The following is an 18,445-nucleotide window of genomic DNA, read 5'->3' as shown; positions in this document are numbered from 1 at the left end:
TAACTGGGGCACCTGGGTGGTTCAGTTGGTTGAGCATCTGACTCTTGGTTTCGGATCAGGTCATAATCTCACGGTTTGTGAGATCAAGTCCTGCATCGGGTTCTTCACGGAGAACACGGAGTCTGCTTGGGATTCTCTCTCTCTCTCTGCCCTCCCCCTGCTTTCTCTCACTCTCCTCTCTCTCTCTCTCTCTCAAAATAAATAAACATTTAAAAATCAGTAACCAAAGTTAATACCTCAATATATAGGTGTAACCTCATATTAGACACAGCTAATGAGAGAATTAATAAATCAGAAGTTAGGTCAGGAAAAAATGTCTAGCGTGAAGCACTGAAGGACAAAAGGATAGAAACCATAGAAGAGAAAGTAAGAGGTAGAGGCAGAAGGACTAGAATATATGTTAATTGGAGGATGAGGGAGAGAAAATAGAGAATGGGAATGAAGATGAAGCAATGTTTGAAGAGATAATGTAGAGAATTTCCCAAAACTTATGAAAGATATCAAGCTACAGATACAACCATCCTCCTGAGCCCCAAGCAAGATGAATACAAAGAAACCTTCCTGCTTAGGTCCATCACAGTAGAACATCTGGAAACCAAAACCAAAGGGAAAAATATTAAGTGCAGTCAGAGGAAAAAAACTTTCGAAAGGACAGCACTAAGACTGGCAGCAGAATTCTCAACAGAAACAATGGAATCCAGAAGACATGAAAGACCTTTGAAGTGGTAAAAAAAAAAAAAAAAAAAAGAATTAGAAACCACCTGATAAAAATCAACATTTATTAATTCACTCAGCAGGTACGTATTGTGCATGGATTGTGTGCCAGGCACTGTTAGACTGTGGGCGTACAGCAATGTAAAGGTGCAGTGGTTGCCTCAAGAAAATCAATAATGGTACTCAACCCTTTACTCAAAGGCCTACCTGACTCAAGCTGTATGACATGCTCCCATCAGTAAGAGTGGTTTCCTTATGGAGTAACCTGAAGAAGGTGGGATTCAAGGGTACACATCAGAACTTGAAGGTTGTGTCATTTTAAAAGAACCTCCCAAATGATATACTCCCTCCCCTAATCCCCCGAAGGACTCGAGAATTACTGATGCATTGGACACAAGGTGCAAACATCTGCACTGTAATATAGTAAAGCCATAATCAATCAACTTACCCATTCGTTTAACGTCATGCTATGAGTACAAAGATAAGTAAGTCCCCTATATTTTGACCTCAAGATGCTTGTAGTCAATAGGAGAGACAGCCAAGAGAAATCAGTAATTACAATACAGTGTTTATTGTTTAATATTCTTTGGGAGGCAGAATAGAGGGAGTGTGATCTCTGAAATCAGACTGTATAACCCCTCTCTGTCTCACAATCTTGCTGTAAAGATAAAGGGAATATATGGAAAACATTTAGTACCATACAGTGGTTGGCATATTGAGTAACTGTCTAATAAATGTTGGCTATTTGATTAAAAGGGCCAGGGGGCGCCTGGGTGGCGCAGTCGGTTAAGCGTCCGGTCCGACTTCAGCCAGGTCACGATCTCGCGGTCCGGGAGTTCGAGCCCCGCGTCAGGCTCTGGGCTGATGGCTCAGAGCCTGGAGCCTGTTTCTGATTCTGTGTCTCCCTCTCTCTCTGCCCCTCCCCCGTTCATGCTCTGTCTCTCTCTGTCCCAAAAATAAATAAACGTTGAAAAAAAAAAATTAAAAAAAAAAAAAAAAAAAAAAAAAAAAAGGGCCAGAACCCAAATTTATGTCAATTAAGCAAAAAAAAAGTCGGGATTTTTATAAAGACACAGGCATATATCAAGGAACTTAAGGACAATAAGACCACAGTAAAGGACCCAAATGGAATGAAGAAAATTATTAGAAACTCACAAAATACTATCTCTCCTCTTTTCTCTCTACATTCCTCATTCTTTCAGCTATCCTTCTAAAACCTGGATTTCTTTTTTCCAATAACAAGGCCAACTGTGGCTGCCCCTTAGTTCCTGAATGTATGGTTTGTGGTCCAGCCATACACAGGGACTAAGTGACAGTCTTACAGATGCCACTTCTAAAAGTCTTGATTGAGACAGACACTCATGTATGACATGATTCATTTGGGGCAAGAGATGAAGCCAGGTAATAGAAACATGATTGGATAAAAATAATAATATAGTCTTTTTCATGTTCTTTCCTATGCCTTCAATTAAATCCTGCCTATGGTAGGCTTAGCATATTCTTAGTAATGGATGAATGCAGGTCAATGATATGAGCTAGTCAAGCTTCCCTTTCCCCAGCACATCTGGAAAGTAAGACTTCGCTTTAGGAGTACATAACAGACCTCCGATAAGCTCAAACTAGAATTTAAAGTATGGGGGCTGGTCGTCTGGAGAATTCCTCCAGATGCCCTATAGGCATGAATTGGTATGAAGAGAGGTCTAGGGGCTGGTAGGGGGATACGGTGCAACGTGCACGGATACCTGGAGAGAATGGGTGAAATGAGATAAAGAAGAAGGATGGCCAGGCATACTTTCCCAGCTGCTGTTGACTGAGGGGTAAGGTCTCAATGTGGCAGAGATGTACTCCCCAAAGGCTCTGGCTGGTGGAAGTCTGGCTGACAGGTATGGGGCTCTGAGGGCCAGGTGAGAGACTACAACACAATACTGGTGAGAGGTCCATCCACCAGTCTGCACTTTTGCCCTGCGAAGGTTCAGTGTGGCCCCCTGCAGAGGACAGGTGGATCCAGTCACGTTGTCATGCAATGAGGGCACAAGTAGCAGGCCAGGGCAAGATCCTCCACAAGAAATCTGGGCGGGAAGAGCCTAACTGGACCCATTTCTGACGATATGACACACACTAGTGGATCCCAGAAATGCCTTGGGGAAAAGCAGTGGGGAGGAGGGGTAAAAGGGGGGCAGGGATTTTATGAGCATGTGAAAATGGAGGCTCATCCTATTATGGCATTCATAGTGTTCCTCAGTTACACCCTGAGTGGAACCTGGGAACTTTGGCACGACATTAAAAATAATACTTTTTTGGGGCGCCTGGGTGGCGCAGTCGGTTAAGCGTCCGACTTCAGCCAGGTCACGATCTCGCGGTCCGTGAGTTCGAGCCCCGCGTCGGGCTCTGGGCTGATGGCTCAGAGCCTGGAGCCTGTTTCCGATTCTGTGTCTCCCTCTCTCTCTGCCCCTCTCCCGTTCATGCTCTGTCTCTCTCTGTCCCAAAAATAAATAAACGTTGAAAAAAAAAATTAAAAAAAAAAAATAATACTTTTTTGGAATGAAAATGTTTCAGACATAGGTTACTCTTTTACACACATATACAACATCAAGTGTAAAAAAAGTACCCCTTTTAAATTGGGTTATTAACTTTTTTGCTCTTGATTTTATGAGTTTTTGAAATATATTTTGGAGATTTACCAGTTGCTTGATGGTTTGCAAATATTTTCTTCCATTCTTTAGGTTGACTTTTCATTTCATTGCTTTCTTTGTTGTGCAGAAAATTTTTAGTTAGAGGTAATCCCACTTGTCTATTTTTGGTTTTGTTTCCTATGTTTTTGGTGTCATATCCAAGAAATCACTGCCACGACCAGTGTCATGAAGCTTTTAAAACAATGGGCTAAACTGAGAACAAACTGAGGGTTGATGGGGGGTGGGAGGGAGGGGAGGGTGGGTGATGGGTATTGAGGAGGGCACCTTTTGGGATGAGCACTGGGTGTTGTATGGAAACCAATTTGACAATAAATTTCATATATTGAAAAAAAAATTAAAAAAATAAATAAAACAATGGGCTAAAGACTTGAATAGACATTTCTTCAAAGACACACAAAAGGCCAATAGGTTCACAAAAAGATCAGCATCACTAATCATCAGGGAAATGCAAATCAAAATCACAATGAGACATTACCTCACAGCTGTCAGAGCATCTATTATCAAAAAAAAAAAAATAGGGGTGCCTTGGTGGCTCAGTTGGTTAAGTGTCCCACTCTTGATTTCCACTCAGGTCATGATCTCACAGTTCATGAGATTGAGCCCCGGCATCAGGCTCTGCACTCACAGCACAGAGTCAGCTTACGATTCTCTCTCTCTGCTCTCTCGGCTCCTTCCCACCCCCATGCTCAAGCTCTCTCTCAAAATAAATAAATAAACTTAAAAAAAAAAAAAGCACAGCAACAACCAAACCCAAAAGATAATAAATGTTGGCAGGGATGGGGGGAAAGGGAACTCTTATACACTGGTGGTGGGAATGCAAAACAGTGCAGCCACTATGGAAAACAGCGTGGAGATTCCTCAAAAAAATTAGAAATGGAACCACCATCTGATCCGGCAATCCCACTTCTGGGTATCTAATGGTTTTTAATGTTTATTTATTTTTGAAAGAGAGAGACAGACAGAGCATGAGCAGAGGAGGGGCAGAGAGAGAAGGAGACACAGAATCCAAAGCAGGCTCCAGGCTCTGACCTGTCAACAGAGCCCAATGCGGGGCGCGAACTCACGAACTGCAAGATCCTGACTTGAGCCCAAGTCAGATGCTTAACCGACTGAGCCACCAGGTGCCCCCACTTCTGGGTATTTATATGAAAGAAATGAAATCAGGAATTCAAACAGGTATTAGGCCTCCAATGTTCACTGAAGCATTATTCACAATAGTCAAGATGTGGAAACAACCTAAATGCCCAGAGATGGGTGAATGGATAAAGAGATGTGGTACGTACACACGGTGGAATATTTTTTTTAGGACTTTATTTTTAAGTAATTTCTACACCCAAGTGGGGCTCAAATTCACAACTGTGAGATCAAGAGCTGCATGCATGTGACTCTTGGTCTTGAGGTTGTGAGTTCGAGCCCCATGTTGGGTATAGAGATTACTAAAAAAATAAACTTAAAAAAATAAAAGAGTCGCATGCTCTACTGACTGAGCCAGCCAGGCGCCCCCACACAACGGGATTTTTATTATTCCGCCTTAAAAAAGAAGGAAATTCTGCATACGTGACAACATGGGTGAAACTTGAGGATATATTATGCTGAGTGAAAAAAGCCAGTCACAGAAAAGCAAATACTGCATGATTCCATTTATAGGAGGTACCTAAAATAGCCAAACTCATAAAAGCAGGGAGAACGGGGGTTGCCAGAGGCTAGAGGGAGGGGGGAAAGGTGAGTTGTTAATGGCATCAGGGGTCAGTTATGCAAGATGGGTAAATTCTAGAGCTAGGCTGTACAACATTGTACACTTAGCCATTTCAGAGAGTAGACCTCATGGTGTGTTATCGTAATACAATAAAAAACGTTTAAATTATACTTTTTCTTCGGCGCATTTTGAAGTTTCCACTTGCAACCATACTTTATTAAAATTAGAAGGGCGGAGATTCTAACCTCAAAGAGGTTATAGTCTTACTCGAGAGACATTAAAGGGCTTTTTTTTTTTTTTTTAAGTAGCCAGGTACACCGACTACTTAACCAGCAGTGAAACTGACGTCTCCTAGTCCCCTGTTTGCATTTCACATTTCTTGACTCTAATCCATGGTGTCACTGCGCTTCCCGTTCCGACTGACATCTCGGTGATGCACATTTTGGGTTGCAGCCTAAGGACATTTAGAAAGAGTTTAGTGCTGAGCGTAAGCTGAATATATTCCCAGAATTCCTGTGCTGATCAATTATTTATCCCTTACAAATGCTAAGATCAAATACGAAGAAAAGTTATGTACCCAAGCTTGACAGGAGGTTTTGGGAGACCGGCAGGGACAAAACACTTTTGAGTCCACAGTGGGTAAAAATGAGTTTCCCGATTCAGTTATACTTTGTCTACAACAAGGCAAAGAATATTCCTTTGTTGCCAGTAGTTAAAAATTAATTCGTAAATTCTGAGGAACTTGTAATTTACATGAAATGTTGCAGTCTTCGAGTTACTGGGATTTTTCTGATGTAACTAGTAAACATATTGTGATATTTGTCACCCTTTACCCTTCATTTTGGTTTTACTACAAAAGGTGATTTAAAAAAAACCACACACTAAATTGCCATCTTTTTGTCCGGAAACGTCTCATCCTTGTGCGCGTAGTGTTTTAAATAGGCTTTATTTTTTTGAAAATGCTGTCACATTTACAGGAAAATTGACAAGCTAAAGGTACCTGGCCCCGGGTTTAGCAACGATTAGCATCTTCCATTGCTATGGTGTATTTGTTACACTTAACTAGCCAATATTATCACTCGCCTCTTGTTTGTTTTCGATTTGTCATTTGCTTTCTTACCCTCCTCTCTCTGCCTTCAGTGGTGCCGGGTTCTGCCTCGGGCTCCACACCCGTGGCCCTCCCCGTGGCACTCTGTGCTTGCCGGAGCCTCTGACCACCCCTCTTCCTTTTCACCCAAACAACGCTGGGCTCCCATCTCCTCCATAACCCTGTAGGCAGCTCCCTCCTGCGAGGAGTGCTGTGAGATATCCCATGACGTGGAGTACCGTAATTATTAAGCCAATCCCAGTCATTTGTATTATTCTCCAAACAAAGCTGCAGTACTTAATCTTGCCACATATTTCTTTCTGTACCTGGGCTGGTATTTCCGAGGGATGGATCCTCAGAGGGGAATCGGTGGGTCCAAGGGTATGGGCTGTGCCCTTTTAAACCTTTTAGAAATCAGGATTTCACAGTAGTGAGTGTTTTACCGGTCCACTCGTTTTCCCATCTTATTCACAAACTATTAAACGCTTGGCTTAATCAAAAGATATCATATTTATGGGGCGCCCGGGTGGCTCAGCTGGTTAAGCATCCTACTTCAGCTCAGGTCATGATCTCGCGGTTTGTGAGTTCGAGCCCCATGTTGGGCTCTGTGCAGATCGTCTGTTTCCCTCTCTTTCTGGCCTTCCCCCGCTTTCTCTCTCTCTCTCTCTCTCTCAAAAATAAATAAACATTAAACAAATTTTTAAAAATATGTATCATATTTATGATAATTCCATGCTTTAAGAGACTTACTCATTTTTATAGACACCCTCCTCAGCCCTATTCACTTTTAAATTGTCTACCCACAGGGTTATATCTTTTTTTTTTTTCCTGCTCTGAAATTCTACTATTCTTAGGTCTAAGACATATCTGACTGCACCCATGTTTCCTCTAAGATAACGCGGTCATTTTCTGCTACTGCCTTTTCACATGGTCAGAGTTAAATTTTATGCAGCAGTTCCTCTCATTAAATATCTAAATTTGAGCACTTTAATCTCCACCAAAGGAGGTAAAGGACATATCTGAAGCTCTGCTTTCAACAGAATGAGGCTTCCATCAGCGAACAGACAGTCCAAACCTCTCTACGTTTCCTGTGCGGGTTTGCATCTCGTTTTGGGAAAACATGACTCATTTTCTCAGTGTGGCCTGGCGGTCTGTGGTCTGCCGTCCCTCCAACAAACCTCCATCGCCCTTCCCCCGTTTCTGCTTTGCCGAATGCTTCCCGCCGTCTTCCCCCCCGCTGCTGTGGGTATTTCCACAGTAGGCGTGCACATTTTGGAGAGAGTTCCAGTTCGCTTCTCTGTTTTTAGGCAGTACAACCTTGGATTGCAAGTGACTTGTTCTGCGAGTGTTCCGCAAGACGAGCAAGCATTGCTAATAAATTTTAGCTTGATAAAACAAGCGATGTCTTGCAATACGAGTAGTACGTGATTCCAAAAGCCACATGATCACAACTGAACCAATGGTTCTTCTCTCCCTCCCTCCCTCCCTCTCTCTCTCTCTTGCTCTCGCTCTCGTTCTCGCTCTCTGCAGGATTGTGGGTGATCGTCTTCCATGCTCGGATGCTCAGTCTCAGGCCGTGGTGTTGGGCAGAAATCAGTGATTTTTCAGAATGTTGGAAGGTGCCCACAACTGGCACTAAAGTATTTTTTGTCACTTCCAAGCACCTATGGACGGTCCTTTGCTTCATTCTAGGTCAGGCCGCCTGCAGATATAGACCCATTCCTCTACTGCCTTATTGCCAGTTACATTAAATACAATCTCTGACAAGAGTTTATTAACACTGCACGGTAGTCAACATCTTTTGGTGATGCTGAAAGTCGTCCTACACAATAACCCTCCCCACTCTTGTCTCCCTCACACCAGCCACGAAGGCTTTCAAAGGTAAGTGCAGGTTAATTTGTTTATTGTTCTTTATATTTTGTATTTGCTTTTTATTTTATATTATATTACAGGATTGTGATCATTCTTATATGAATGTTTGGGGTTGTGGAACAAATCGTCTGAATTTCCATTATTTCTTATGGGGAAATTCGAGCTTTGATATACAAGTGCTTTGGATTACAAACATGTTTCGGGGATGATTTATGCTTACAAACCAAGGTTTTTCTGTATGTGGGTCCTTGAAGCAGAGCGTATGCCTGTATTTCCTTATTCGTACCCCAAGTTTTATTTCCCTGATTCTCAGTGGCTTTTATAATAAGGTCAACCTCCATGTCCCCCATTTCAGAGTTCACTTTGCCCAGGCTCTGTTCATGGCCATGGGAACTATCGTAGCAAAACGGATTTGTTTAGACCCTGTTGTATCACCCCCACGATTACTGGGACCCCTGTTACTGCTGTTCTTGCTCCTGTATTATCGACATCTGAACTGGGCCGCCCTGAAACTTGCTTCTTTTCTGCTGTCCTGTCAGTTCCTCACACGAGGCTTCAAAACCACTGGTGACACCTCCTTAGCTTCCTTTTGGGCTTTCCAGTAATTGTGATTACCAAAAAGTGCACCTAAAGTTGAGGAGGAGAGCAACACACTCTGCGTTTGACATCATCAACCGTGGCCCCATTACTTCACTGTGAGGGATTTCCTTTTACTGCTCGCCATTCCTCTTCCGGTGTTAAGATGGTTTGCATGTTTTCATGGAGCAAAAGTAGATGTTTACTTGTTGAGGCACACTCTTTATTATGTAATTTTTGTACATATACCTAGACATTTGTGCACATATTGTGTTGTTGTTGTTTAAAGTCTTTATTTATTTTCAGAGAGAGAGAGAATCCGAAGCAGGCGCCTCTGACAGGGGGGCTCATCTCCGGAAGCGTGAGCTCATGACCCAAGCCGCAACTAAGAGTCGGACGCTTAACCGACTGAGCCACCCAGGTGCCCCACGTGCACATATTTTGAAATGTAATTATTAAATAATGATCGAATTAAAATGAAGTGTGAAATGTAGTCAACGGAACTCTTATCAGGAATTTTAGCAAACACTAAACCAGTGGTTGGCACACCGCGATCTAAGACTCCTGGGGATTGCCAAGACCTTTCAGGGGGTTCATGAAATCAAAACTATGTTCGTAAAAAATACTAAGATGTTATTTTCCTTTCTCTTTATGTTGGTATTCACACCGTGCTCACATTACAACAGATTAAATTCAGAAGTGGAAAGGAGATCCTAGCAGTCGTTTGATTAAGTCAACCATAAAAGAAATTTGCGAAAAAAAAGTAAAACAATGCTATTCCTTTCACCAAGTTTTAATTTAATTAAAGATTTTATTTTTTTCAGTAATCTCCACACCCAACTTGGGGTTCGAACTCAGAACTCTGAGGCTAAGAGTCTCATGCTCTACCAACTGAGCCAGCCAGGAGCCCCTCACCAATTTTTTATTTCTTTTATTTCTTTTATTCCTTTTTTCTTTATTTATTTTAGTTTTCTTAAATTTTATTTTTAGTTTACATCCAAATTAGTTAGCAAATAGTGCAACGATGTAGATTCCTTAATGCCCCTTACCCCTTTAGCCCATCCCCCCCCACAACCCCTCCAGAAACCCTCTGTTTGTTCTCCATATTTATGAGTCTCTTATGCTTTGTCCCCCTCCCTGTTTTTATATTATTTTTGTTTCCCTTCCCTTATGTTCATCTGTTTTGTCTCTTAATGTCCTCATATGAGTGAAGTCATATGATAATTGTCTTTCTCTGACTGACTAATTTCACTTAGCATAATACCCTCCAGTTCCATCTTTTTTATATTTTAAGTTTATTCATTTATTTTGAGAGAGAGCACAAGCAGGGAAGAGGCAGAGAGAAGAAGAGACAGAATCCCAAGTAGGTTCACACCATCAGCATAGAGCCTGATGTAGGGCTCAAACATAATGTGAGATTATGACCTGAGCTGAGATCAAGAGTCAGACACTTCACTGACTGCACCACCCAGGCACCCCACCAATTTTGTATCTTAGAAAATCCTTTTTAAAATATGTTGACATGTAATAGATTGAATAAAGATACATGTTTTTAATTCCTCAATTTAATTTGTAACATAGTAAATAATATTCGATATAACCTACATAAACAAAAGTTCTTTGGGGTCCTTAGTAACTTTTAAGAGTGGAAAGTGCTCCTGAGTCCCAAAATTCTGAGAGTTGCTGCTCGAAAATGATTATTTAAATTCAGTCTGCATAGTTTTCTTGGAACTTCCTTTGAATTTTTTTTTTTTTTACCTGAAACGGGGGAGAATTCTATCTACTATTTCCATCCTCAACTATATAGCAGGTTTTTATTCTAACAACTCTCCTCATATATGTCTATAAATATAAATAAAAAGGAAAAAGAAAAAAGGAATTGGAAACCCTATCTCATAAGACCCAAAAGAAACATACAGATGGCTAAAAAAAAAAAAAAAAAAAGCAGTCTCTGAGAAGTAAAAATTTCTTCTGGCACAAGCTGAGTGTAATTGTGTATAATTACACAATTATAACTGTGTGTAAAAATAATAAAATAAAGAAGATAATGTCATCCTTGTCCGTTCGCAGCATCCATTTCTCCAAAAGTCTTAACCTCATAGCCTTTTTCTACAGCTTTCCTGAAAAACTCAACATGCATACAGGTCGCCTATTAAAGTGGGTCGTTAAACAGCTTTTAGCTTATTCACGAGTTGTGCGTCCATCACACCATCGGTTTTAGAGCATTTTCATTGTTCCTAAAAGAAACCCTGTACCCATTAGCCCTCCCCAGCCAACACCCCCCCCACACACACACCTTCCAGCCCTAGGCGACCACGAATCTGCTTTCTGTCTCTACGTTCTCCTATTCTGGACGTTTCATGCATGTGGAATCATACAGTGTGTGTCCTTCGTGACTGGCTCCTTCCATTTAACATAATGTTTTTGAGGTTCGTACAGGTCATAGCACAAGTCAGCACTTCATTTCTTTTTCTTCCAAGTAACGTTTCGTTATGTGGGTATACCACATTTTAGTTATTCATCCATCAGTCGATGGGTATCTGGGTGGTTTCTATTTCATGGCTGTCATGAAAAATGTTGCTATGAACATTTATGTACAAGCGTTTGTATGTACGATGGTTTTTACTTCTCGGGGGTATAGACCCAGGAGTGGGTGTGCTGGGTCATAGGGTAACTCTCCATTTAAGATTTTGAGGATGGCCAGAATGTTTTCCACGGAGGCTGAGACATTTTACATTCCCTCCAGCTACACACGAATAATCCAATTTCTCTATGTCTTTACCAACGCTTGTTATTTATTTATTTGTTTATATTTTTCTAGCCATCCTGGTGGGTGTGAAGTGGCATCTCATTATGGTTTGATTTGCGGGAAGTCTTTTAATTGGGAAATGAATGTTGTCAACTGGTGAGTTCTAGTACCTTGGGCTTTAGATGGCCAGACTCCTCAAAGTGCTTATTCTAACGTGGATGCCGACCTCAATCTTTTCACCTCCTAAAGCAATTAAATTAAATTTAGGGCAATTTTATTTCCGTAGGTCTTCTGGTGAAACCGGTTATCTGTCGGCGTGGCTTAGAGAATTCACAGACGTCACTGGCAGTCACAAGGTCACCGCCCTGGGCTCTCTGTTGTCCCCAACGTGGTGTCTGTTGGGTGGTGCTGTGCAAAGTCAAGAGCACCGGCTTTAGGTGAGACCCAAGGTCAAAATGATCCCCAATTCTTCCCAGCTATGCAAACACTATTATGTAATTGATGCCATCTCTCCAGTGTCAGTTGTTCAAGTATAAAGCAGGGACGTCCCCATTGATGTAAAAGCAATATGCCATAAGGGTCAGAGACACAAGGTTTAGAGCAGTTCGGCCTGCATTGTGATCCAGTCCTGCAATTTCTTAGCTACGTGGCCTTGGGCAAGTTGCTTAACCTCTCTGATCCTTTGTTCCTTCACCTGGCACTTACCCATAGAACTGGAGTAAGGACTAAAGGAGAAACTATGTAAAGTGGCTGGCATATAGTATAACATTCAACAATTGTTAGTCAATCCTTCTGTTGAATGATACTATTGTCAAATTTAATAAGGTAAGGCAAAACTTGGAAAGTTGAATGATGTCAAGAGTTGAGGAAATGGAGAAAGAAATTTCGTCCACCAACCTAACAGAATTTAGGCGAGTTAATGTGTTCGTGACCCAGTCACCCCATTCCGAGGATATATTGCAGAAAAACTCTCACAAAAGATCTATGAGGGGACATACACAGAGAATATTCGTCAAAGTGCTGTGTGTGGGGGCAAGAATTGGAGACACTTATGGAGGACACGGACAAGCACAAGGTGTTGGGTACACAGTGGAGACCACCTTGCAGCAGTTAGACAGTATCACAGACAAATAGGAATAGAGACAGACCTTTAAAAAAGGGAAAAACTGAGTGTATCCACTGAGAATTAACTAGGAAAAGAGATAACACGTTAAGTAGTTTAAAACAGGGAGATTTTTTAAAAATTTATTTTAGAGAGAAAGAGCACGAACGGGGGAGAGAGGCAGAGGGAGAGAGAGTCTTAAGCAGGCTCCACGCTGTTAGAGCACAGCCCAGCTCCAGGCTCAATCCCATGACCCTGGGATCATGACCTGAGCCAAAGCCAAGAGTTGGATGCTTTACCAGCTGGGCCACCCAGGCGCCCCGAGAGAATTTAATATGAGGAATTCGTTACACAGGTGATGAAACAGTTAAGAAAACAAACGGGATAGGTGAGGCTCAGGCTTTTTAATGACAGGAAGTCTTCTCCACCCAGGGAGGTGAGAGGGACAAGGGGAGAAAGTGATGTGACCTAAGTCCAGGGGCTGAGGTCACTCTGCAGAAGCTGGAACTACGGCAGGGTTGTTCAGCGGAGACTGGAGCTCTGGAGAAGACACACTTGCTGTAGGAGATCCTAAAAAAGACAGAGAAGGCGCACCACCAGCTTCTCCCTTCTCCTCTCTTCCATCCTCCTATCTCCCCCCGGTGCTTTTACTTTGCAAAACAGAGCGGGGAAAGAACAGAGATGGATTTGAGAATCTCAGATCCCAGCCAGGACAAAGAATGAGCACAGTTATCTATGTGAATTACAAGTACATCCACGCTCCAACAAAACCACTTATCTGGTAAGGAGCCTACAAACTCAAGTACACAGATAGAGCACGGAGTAACTGCCTAGGCAGGGGTGAGATAAAGAGGAAGAAGCAAGGACAATGAACTACCTTGAGGTACACAAGGCAAGAAGAGGTTGAGGTGACGATGACTTTAGGGTAAGTGAACATGATACTCGGTTGACTGCTGGTTAATTCCCATGGAGAAAGGAATGAATGCTTAGGTTATGAACTATTAGCACTTTGGTGGACATGTTGATTCCCTTAATTGTAGAGAATCACAGAACATGGAGTTGTGAAAGGCCTTAAATCCTTTGCATCTTCTGAAGCAACTTAATGCGTTAGGAAGACTGTAGGCTTTATAGTCAGGTAAACCTGGGTTTACTGACCGGAGGACTGTATGATGGTTAAACTTCTCTGAGCCTCAACGTCCTTGCCTATGAAATGGGGGTATAATAAATACCTTGCGGGGTGCCGGGGTGGCTCAGTTAAGCATCCAACTCTTGATCTCAGCTCAGGTCTTGATCTCAGGGTCATGAGTTCAAGCTCTGCCTTGGGCTCTGTGCTGGGTGTGAACCTTACCTCAAAAATTACATACATACAGGGGCGCCTGGGTGGCGCAGTCGGTTAAGCGTCCGACTTCAGCCAGGTCACGATCTCGCGGTCCGTGAGTTCGAGCCCCGCGTCGGGCTCTGGGCTGATGGCTCGGAGCCTGGAGCCTGTTTCCGATTCTGTGTCTCCCTCTCTCTCTGCCCCTCCCCCGTTCATGCTCTGTCTCTCTCTGTCCCAAAAATAAATAAACGTTGAAAAAAAAAATTAAAAAAAAAAATTACATACATACATACATACATACATACATACCTTGCAAGAAAGGATTGGGAATCATACAGTAGAATAATAAACATAGTGTCTGCAACAGAGCTGACTTTTGATAAGTGGGAGCTATCATCTGATCCAAATCCCTCACCTTCCAGGGAAAGAAGTGGAGGGTACCATCTCATCGAAGTTAGAGGCATACCCAGAATCACAGACATAGGGCAGAGTTGAATATGGATCTCGAATCTCCATATTTAAAATCTATTCAAATGGATATAAGGGGTATATACCTAGGAGCGGAACTGGAGTTATGACTTTAGGAAAAATTCCTAGAAGAAGGATTGCTGTGTCAAAAAGTTAATAAAAAGTTTTGTTACATACTGGAAAATTCCCCTCCAAAAAGTCTGTACGTATTTGCATTTCTAACAGTAACTTATGAGAGCATCTTGAACATTCTTTTAAAAGAGAAGTGATACCTCTAGAACATTAGAACTGAGGTAATTTGGGGCACCTGGGTGGCTTAGTTGGTTGGGCGTCTGACTCCTGCTTTTGGCTCACGTCAGGATGTCATGGTCGTGGGATTGAGCCCTGCATCAGGAGTGTGGAGTGTGGAGCCTGCTTGGGATTCTCTCCTTCTGTCCCTCTGCTCCTCCCCAGCTTGTGTGTGTGCATGTGCTCGATCTCCAAAATAAAAACAAAAACAAAAACTGAGGAAATTTCATGGTCTGTGTGACCCAAGAGATCTCATTCATTATTTAAATCAATTAAGAGTTGGGTGTTCTGTGACTTGCAACCAAAAACATTCTAATTTATACCACGAGCAACTTTATTATTATTATCCCAAGAAATATCTCATAAGAATGTATTCCCTAGGCTTTTCAAAGAATAGATGGGTGAAAAAATATCTTTGCATGACACTTTTTCATTCCAGGAAACAGTTTTTCATCTTGATGTTAATGCCCAATGTTACTAGGTCTAGATTCTTGCCTCTTAGAACCCCAAAGTGGGCATTACTATTATCAGGACTAAATTTCTAGTTCCTTACGTCCTAGAGGTTAGGTCCAAAACTTTATCAAGAAAGTTTAACAAGGCATAAAAACTTGTAGGTCAGAATGAAAGCCATGTTCCTCTATTTTGGCTGAATCATGCCTCTATTTTGAATTACCGTCTTCCTGCCTTTCTCGATTACAATTATACTCCTGCTTTTCTGAGCTTTTGCTTTATCACTCAAAACCTTTCATATATCCTGTTACAGATTGTTTAGTGTGGGTCCCCGAGAACTGCAAAGAGCCTGGGATTTTACTCTTCCAGCAAGCTCATGAGTCAGTTTACCACAATTTCATGGATGCTGATAAAAGACGAAAGAGTCCAAGCCAGCAGACAAGAATACCAGCATCTCCTTACACTGGTTACAGAAGCCCCAGTAAAGCACAGGAATTGTGAAGAGGGTAGGGTAACATGTACACATGGCATAGGTTGCATTATAGGAGAGGAAATTTCAGCTCAGGGAACCCAAATATTTTATAATGGGCAGGAAGTAGCACTTTGCTCTTGAGGGAGACATTGTATCTATCTTCTGTAGCTGTTCATTACACGGATGCCTTGGATATCTTGCAGACTTAGAAAAATTAGACTTTGCATTTCTAAGACAGGAAATCCAGGACCCCAGTTCAAAAGGGATTATAGCTCAAGGCATCACTATCATCAATATGATCGGAATTGTATTAAGATTTGCGGACTTGGGGCGCCTGGGTGGCTCAGTCGGTTGAGTGTCCGACTTTGGCTCAGGTCATGAACTCACAGCTTGTGAGTTCGAGCCCCACGTTGGGCTCTGTGCTGACAGCTTAGAGCCTGGAGCCTGCTTCAGATTCCGTGTCTCCCTCTCTCTCTGCCCCTAACCCACTCGCATTCTGTCTCTGTATCTCTCTCAAAAATAAATAAACATTTAAAAAAAATTACTTTAAAAAAGATTTGCGGACTTGCCCTGGGGAGCAAATAAGTTGGCACATCTTCTACAAGGATGCATTTTCAATATATGTCTACATATTTTTAGAAATTCACTATCTTGTTTCTTTGTGTGGGAGTGGGTGGGGAGAAGGCAGTTATCACATTAACTAAACCTACACATGGTAACTCTTCTGTTACCCAAGCGTGTCTTTTATGGAGCCTGTTTCACTGTCTTTCCAAGTGTTTTTTCTTCCCAACCACATACAGGATCCCAGTTGAAAAGATTGCAGTTAAAAATGGTTTTTCTTCCATCTCGTATTCTTGTGATATTTTAGTACATAGAGAAGTTTCAGCAGCCTTCACGATGTGCCACTCTGGACGTCTGCCGGACAGGCTCATCTCTTAATCTGGCCCTAATCACCACCATCACGGTAAACAAGGGATGTATACTGAGTATTGTATCTTTGGCACTGTGTTAAGTGATGATCTAAGAAAGATAGGGAGGTAGGAAGGGAATCGCTATTTTCTGTTAGATGCTGTACTAGCCGTTTTCAGCACAGTTTTTCATCATCACAACGCAGTGATAACTATGGTCCAGAGTGATAAGCAGTGTGTATCATGGTAATGAATGACAAAACCAGATTTAAAATTCTAGGTGTATCTGATACCAAAATCCATGATGATTTTAGAAAATTTATCTTGGAATTCAAGAAAATTGTAACTCAGGGAGAAAAGCTCTGTGCAACAAAAGAATCATACTAATATAGGTTGTGCATTAAATGTGACTATAGACAGTAAGTGTCACTGGAAAATTCTCCCGGTTAAGGTAATTACCACCATAGTCCACGGTGGTATAGTACTTTGGTCAATCACCGGTGCTCTGTGTTCGGCATGAACTGAGAATGGGTTTTGGAGGAAGGCTTTTGGGAGAGCCTGTAGATGGTAACATTAATTCAGGCAGTCAACTTAGGTGCACACTTTGCTTTTCACAAGAGGAATTCAACTGGAGGCTGGATTCGTACTACCTTGCTTTCTACTTCAGAGAAAAACAAAACCCCTCAGCCTTGACCTTCCTCAACCTCTTTGAGCTTCCTACCCCAGAATATAGCTGCATCTGCACCCATTTTTGAGCCTAGTCTCTGCTCACAGTGAAAGAGCATTCTTTCTCCGATGGCGTCTTTAACCAGTATGTTTCTACAGCTCTTTCCTGTCACATACATTTTTTTTTATTTTTAATTTTTATTTTAGAGAGAGAATGGAAGAGGGGCAGAGAGAGAGAGAGAGAGAGAAGGAGAGAATCCCAAGCAGGCTCCTTGCTTAGCACAGAGCCTGATGTGGGGGTCAATCCCACCACCCTGGGATAATGACCTGAGCTGGAGTCTAGAGTCTGGCACTTAACCAACTGAGCCACGCAGACACCCCATTTCCTGTCAGCATTTAAATGTGCCCCAGGCTTTGCCTTCTTAACGACTCTTCCTCGATTTCTTCTTGTTACTATGTATCTCCTTCCTTCACAACCAAGTTTTTTATTTATTATTTTTTAAAATTTTTATTTATTTTTGAGATAGAGAGAGTCAGAAACAGAGCATAAGCAGGGGAGGGGCGGAGAGAGAGAGAGAGAGAGAGAGAATCCGAAGCAGGCTCCAGGCTCCAAGTTGTCAGCACAGAGCCTGATGCAGGGCTCGAACTCACAGACCATGAGATCATGGACTGAGCCGAAGTTGGACGCCCAGTCGACTGAGCCACCCAGGTGCCCCAGTCTTATTTATTAAAAAAATTTTTTTTAATGTTTTTATTTTATTTTTGAGAGACAGAGTGCAAGCAGGGGAGGGGCGGAGAGAGAGGGAGACACAGAATCCAAAGTGGGCTCCAGGCTCTGAGCTGTCAGCACAGAACCTGACTAGGGCTCGAACTCATGAACTAGGAGATCATGATCTGAGCGGAAGTCAAACGCTTAACCACCTGAGCCACCCAGGTGCCCCGCAACCAAGTTTCTTTGAAGAACAGTTTGCATTCATGCTCTTCCTTTCCTAGTTCTCATTAATTTGTTGACTCAGCACAATCTGTTCACCAAAGTAATGTGGGCCAAAATTGTGCCTCAGTTTCCTCATCTGTATTACACGGGGATAATAGTAACTACCTCATTGGACTGTGTGGATTTAACTAATTATTAAATATAAAGCACTTAGGACACATACTAAGCATTGTTAACTGTTAACTGTAATTACTATTATTATAATTATTTAATTACAAAGATTCTCTCAAAGTTAGTGTACTTTTTTTTCAGAATTAACCATGAATCACATGTACAGCCAGCCAGAGGCTTTTAACCCACAAATGGACAAAAAGCCCTACCTGCTCAGTTACTGCTTTGTTTATGGGAAAGAGAGAGAGAGAGAGAGAAGGAAGAAGAAAGTAAAGAGAAAG

At 42.1% G+C, this 18,445-nt stretch overlaps 1 long non-coding RNA gene across 1 annotated transcript; it reads left to right on the top strand.

Annotated features, from left to right (window-relative positions):
• The first annotated feature begins 7,917 nt into the window (after positions 1–7,917).
• LOC124525126 (uncharacterized) lies at positions 7,918–9,131 on the top strand. Its single transcript, XR_006965388.1, has 2 exons — positions 7,918–8,071; positions 8,945–9,131. It is a non-coding gene; the product is annotated as an uncharacterized LOC124525126 (long non-coding RNA).
• The last annotated feature ends 9,314 nt before the right edge of the window (positions 9,132–18,445 follow it).

Source organism: Lynx rufus, unplaced genomic scaffold (genome assembly GCF_022079265.1).
Source record: "Lynx rufus isolate CCGP_SWC_20201006 ecotype Redwood Valley unplaced genomic scaffold, mLynRuf1.p SCAF_4, whole genome shotgun sequence".
In the NCBI taxonomy this organism is placed as follows: Eukaryota; Metazoa; Chordata; class Mammalia; order Carnivora; family Felidae; genus Lynx; species Lynx rufus.
Note: the sequence above shows the minus strand (reverse complement) of the source record. Positions and strands in the feature narration are given on the sequence as shown.